A 5,657-nucleotide genomic window follows, 5' to 3' on the forward strand; every position below is an offset into this window, starting at 1 on the left:
CGGGGCGTGTGGAAATTCCACATGGGCGTGTGAAAAAAATCCACGAGCCCGTGTGGTCGCCTCGATTCGAGCCCTATTTAAAGCCGATTCAACCCCGATTTCAACATTCTTTTCTCCATCTTTTCCTCAACTTGAGAGAGGGTTTCGGCTACGGTTTTGAGAGGTATTGGCTAGGGTTTTGGAGAGGTTCTATGGCTCCGACATCGTCATTACTTAGGAAGAAGGTTGGTAGGAAAGCTTTCCTCGAGGCGTGTCCTATACCGGACAAGGGAATCTTTGGACGACGAGGAGAGGACTTGCCACAAGACCATCGACACGACTATCGATAGGGTTTCTCTATGGATTCATTGCTTTTACATTCTATTTATTTGATTTTACTTAGCTCCATGGAGAGCTAAACCCCTAGTGGGTACTTGGGTATTTGTGAACCATAGGATGTATTTGTTTCATTGAATCTCTTTATTATGGTTTCAATTAATTGATGTTTATTGTGAGTTCCAACAGTGAATGCTTGATTGTATGAACATTTCCCCTAGAGTGACACTAGAGTTGAGAGTTCTCGTTGGTAACCTTGTGAGTGAGTGACACGCCATGAGCGTTAGAGAAAGCTAGGTTGGAGAGGGTTGAGAGGGTGAGTCGAGAGGTACAGGAGTGTCCCCTTTCCCTTCCGATGTGATAGATTCTACCTCCGTTCCTCGAGTTCTTTGTGGCCATAATATAGTGAATGGACTAAGACATGACCCTCCGCTGGGGCTTAGTTGTGCGTGCAACGGAGTGAAGCGTTGAGGTAATCTTAGTATCTAGGGCTTAATTGTAGTTAGGGACCTTCCACCTGGACCAAAGGGTTAGGTCTATAATTAGGAAGAGATTTATCACTTGGAATCCCTAGAGCTAATTGCAACTCTATTCGAGAGCTAGGTTGAGAGGTTATTAAATCTCTCCTCCGAGACATGTATAGAGTTAGGCATAGTTGACCTTAGATTTCGGACTATATATTTAAGGATTTCCACGACTCACCATTGCATTGATTAGGAAGCATAATAGAGGGTTCTTGCACTTGAAACGATTGTCCTAGGCGGAGCATTATCCGAGTACCCCATTTTTATCGATTGCCTTACCTCCCTCTTTACTCGTACTCTCTTACTTGTTGTCTTTACTTTTGAGAATTGAATCATTGTCACACTTATCACTACTGATCTTTCACATAGCTAAGAAGTGGATTAAGTGTTTTTATTCCCTATTCCCTGTGGATTCGATACCCGCTCATCTGGGATTATTACTTTGACAAACCTAGTGCACTTGCGGGATATACGCAAGGGGATTTTGTCAAGTTTTTGGCGCTGTTGCCGGGGGGAAATAGGCGTTTAGAGATACTTTGCACTTTGTTTTCTTAGCTATTTCACCATACTTTCTATTTCATATCTTCTTATTCTATCATCGTTCTGATTTCTTTTTTTTTCTTTTTGGATGCAGCTCTAGGTTATGACCTGAGCAAATCCCTCAATATTGATTGAAGGAGATCCTGAGCTTGAACGTACACTTAGAAGAAAAGGGAAAGAGCCTGTGCAAGAACAGTCTAATTTAGCTGATTTGGAAGTGGAAGGATCTGAAAACATGGCAGAATAGAACGAGCAATAGCGGACATTATCTGATTATGCCAGACCTTCAGTGTTGGGGACACAGTAAAGCATTGTGCATTCCCCGATCACAGCTCACAACTTTGAGCTGAAGCCGGCATTCATCCACATATTGCAGCAATCCACACAATTCAACGGTTTGGCCGATGAGGATCTAAACTGCCATATAGAGAGTTTTCTCGAGGTGTGTGATATGCTGAAGATAAATGGAGTGACAGATGATGCCATCAACTTGAGAGCCTTCCCATTTTCCCTAAAGGGGAGAGCGAAGCAGTGGCTACACTCATTACCTAGAGCATCAATTACCACATTTGAGGAGATGGTAGAAGCTTTTCTTGCCCGTTATTTCCCTCTCGGAAAATCAAAAAAGCTTAGGAATGAGATCTCATCCTTTTTTTCAGTTGGAATTGGAGTCTCTATTCGAGACATGGGAAAGATTCAAGGAGCTCATGAGAAAGTGCCCTCAACACGGATTCCCGGAGTGGATGATTGTTCAGACCTTTTATAATGGTTTGAACCCGAGTACAAGGCAACTCTTGGATGCGGCAGCAGGAGGTACCTTAGGTAGCAAGACCCCCGATGAGGCCCGTCAGTTAATTGATGAAATGGGGTTAAACAGCTACCAATGGAATGCTAGGGAGAAGAAAAAAGTGGCCGGTCTCCATGAAATAGATGCGGTAATTTCATTGGCGGCTCAAGTGGAAAATTTGAGTAAAAAGTTAGATCTTCTAACTTCAAATAGAGTGGTGGCCATGACAAATTGCACCGGGTGTGGTGGAGGACATGCTCCCTCCGATTGCCCGATCTCTATCGGTGATGTTTCTTCGGTGGAGAACTTTTATTTTGTAGATAATGGCATGAGACCTCAAGGAAACCCATTGATAAGTGCTTGTGCGATATGAATGCGAAGCGTTCATTCCTTATGTTGAGCATTACTTTTCTCAGGTTTTTACACTAATATGTGTGTTTTTATGTTACTTTCGTGCAGGTGGGGTTGGGAGGCTACCAAGGTCCCCTTGCTTATATCCCGCAAGTGCACGGGTTTGTCGAAGTAATAATCCCGGGTGAGCGGGGTCGAATCCATAGGGAGTAGGCAGTAAAGACACTTAATTCGATTCTTAGCTATGTGGAGTATCAACAATGATAAGTGTGGTAATGATTCAATTCTCAGAAATTTAAAGCAACAAGTAAGAGAGCAAAAGTAAGAAGGAGGCAAGGCAATCGATAAAGATTGGGTACTCGGATGATGCTTCACCTAGGATAATCGCTTCAAGTGCAAGAACTCTCTATTATGCTTCCTAATCAATGCAATGGTGAGTCGTGGAAATCCTTACATACATAGTCCCAAATCTAAGGTCAACTATGCCTAACTCTATACATGTCCCGGAGGAGAAATCGAACAATCTCAACACCTCACACTCGCATAGAGTTGCAATGAGCTCTAGGGATTCCAACTGATAAATCTCTTCCTAGATTTAGACCTAACCTTTGGTCCAGGTGGAAGGTCCCTCGCCACAATTAAGCCCTAGATACTAAGATCACCTCAACGCTTCACTCCATTGCACGCGTAACTATGCCCCAGCGGAGGTTCATCCCTTAGACCATTCATTCTATTATGGCCGCAAAGAACTCGAGAAATGGAGGTAGAATCAATCACGTCGAAGGGGAAATGGGACGCTCCTGTAACTCTCGACTCACCCTCTCAACCCTCTCCAACCTAGCTTTGTCTAACGCTCGTGGTGTGTCACTCACTCACAAGGTTACCAACAAGAACTCTAAACCCTAGTGTCACTCTAGGGGAAATGTTCATACAATCAAGCATTCAAGGTTGGAACTCACAATAAACATCAATTTATTGGAAGCATAATAAAGAAGTTCAATGAAACGAATACATCCTAGGGTTCACAATCACCTAAGTTATCACTAGGGGTTTAGCTCTCCATGGAGCTAAGTACAATCAAAGAAATTGAATGTAAAAGCAATGAATCCATAAAGAAACCCCCTCGATGGTCGTGTCGATGGTCTTGTGGAAAGTCCTCTACTAGTCGTCCAAGGATTCCTTCATCCGGTATAGGATACGCTTCGATCGAAGCTCGCGTACCAACCTTCTTCCTAATGGAATCACGATGTCAGAGCCATAGAACCTCTCCAAAACCTTGGACAATACCCCAAGAAACCCTAGCTGAAGCCCTCTCACAAGTTGGGGAAAAGATGGAGAAAAGAATACCAAAATCGGGGCTGAATCGGCTTTAAATAGGGCTGGAATCTAGCAACTCCACAGGCTTGGACGATACACGCGCCCGTGCGGGATTTCCACACGGCCGTGGATAATTTCCACACACCCGTGTGGATTCTCTGTTTCTCTGGTTTCTCGGCTGGCTGTAAACAGTGCTGCTACAGTACTTGCTGCAGTGCTCTGCTACAGTCTTCGACCTGAATAACTTCCAAATTCCATACTTTCATCGGGGTAACTCAAACGGGCACACGTTCACGTCGTGAATCACTTGCTTCTTTAATGATATATATGTTGGTGGAGCTCCTGTTCTTATATGTATAAGATGGAATGCTCGAGTGTGACTGCCTTTGTGCCCCTCCAAATAGATGTACTCACTCGAATGCGAGGAGGTTGGCACACACTCTAACATCTCACACCTGTCCTATGTCTTCGCGTTTGAACCTTAGCAAGATCTAATCCAAAATAGGTGCATTATGATCCACATTGGCCTATTTCCTTCATACTCTTCTCCACAGCCCTACTTGCGTAAAAGTAACATAAAAACACACATATTAATGTAAAAACCTGAGAAAAGTAATGCTCAACATAAGGAATGAACGCTTCGCATTCATATCGCACAAGCACTTATCAAACTCCCCCACACTTAAGCTTTTTCTTGTCCTCAAGCAAACATTAAAACATTCTGTGGATCAATGAAGAAAATATTGAAAGTGCTTGGCCTTAGGTTTCACCGAGGTATACAAAAGAAAGTATTCTACAAGTAAGGAAAAATTTTAACACTAAATACTGAAAAAAATCAATGCTCTAGCTAAAAAAACTTGAATCAAAAAAAGGACAACAAACCCGAATTTTCATGTAAGTGTGTGAACTCACTCAAAAGCACCCCAAGTTATACTCCTCAAAGTTCTAAGTACAAGGGACTTAATTATCTACAAAAGTGATAAAAATTTTAAAACATGGTAGTAGCTTCACACATCTTCTAAGGTAGCCCATTTCCAAAGCTGCCGCTAAGGTGGCTTTCACACTTTCGAGGTGGTAGCTCTTTCCACCCGAGTGGTAGCTTTCACTCATCCTATGAGATAGCTCTTTCTCTCATTAGGGCATAACTAGTATCCGACTTGTGAGAGTAGCTTCATACTTCATAGGTGGTAGCTCTTTCCACCCAATGAACACAAATAAACAATAAAACTATTTTGTTCCTTCTTTTCATTTTTTCCTTTTTTTTTCAGAGTTTAACACAAAACTTAAACCTAACTAATCCCTTTAACATCAAACATGAGTTTCCAGTAGAGTTCAAAGAGTGAGTAGTGCACTAAGTGTAAATCGGGCAAAAATTCCTAAGAATTCAAGCAAGAACTAGAGCATGAAAACATTCAATGTTAACCGTTCTCCTAGACTTAAGAATACAAACATTGCAACTAAGGTGAACCGCCATTGGCTATGTGAACATATAACAATTAAGAACAATAGAAAAGATGTGTGCACTATGAAACTCCCCCCCACACTTAAGTTGTACATTATCCTCAAAGTACGCATGCAAGCTCACTCAAAATATATCATTCAAAAATAGATGTGGGAGAAGCAATCAAAACAATACTCCCCTGACTCCTAGTGTTGCGTTTGATGAAGCTAATTCATTGGGAGTAGTGTTCCAATGGGTTGTGAAGCTCGCACGGCCAAGTGCCGAAGCACCTTGACCGTGCCCATGACTAAGTCTCACTTTCAAGGAAGACAAGACCATCTGCACGCATACACGAGGGTGTTCAGTGAAGCTCAAGAAAAAC

The 5,657-nt window shown here is 42.5% G+C and overlaps 1 non-coding gene across 1 annotated transcript; it reads right to left on the minus strand.

Annotated features, from left to right (window-relative positions):
- Positions 1-2,004: 2,004 nt before the first annotated feature.
- Positions 2,005-2,112, minus strand: LOC120254594. The gene has a single exon (XR_005534670.1). It is a non-coding gene; the product is annotated as a small nucleolar RNA R71 (small nucleolar RNA).
- Positions 2,113-5,657: the final 3,545 nt, after the last annotated feature.

This window comes from Dioscorea cayenensis, unplaced genomic scaffold, assembly GCF_009730915.1.
Source record: "Dioscorea cayenensis subsp. rotundata cultivar TDr96_F1 unplaced genomic scaffold, TDr96_F1_v2_PseudoChromosome.rev07_lg8_w22 25.fasta BLBR01000523.1, whole genome shotgun sequence".
In the NCBI taxonomy this organism is placed as follows: domain Eukaryota; kingdom Viridiplantae; phylum Streptophyta; class Magnoliopsida; order Dioscoreales; family Dioscoreaceae; genus Dioscorea; species Dioscorea cayenensis.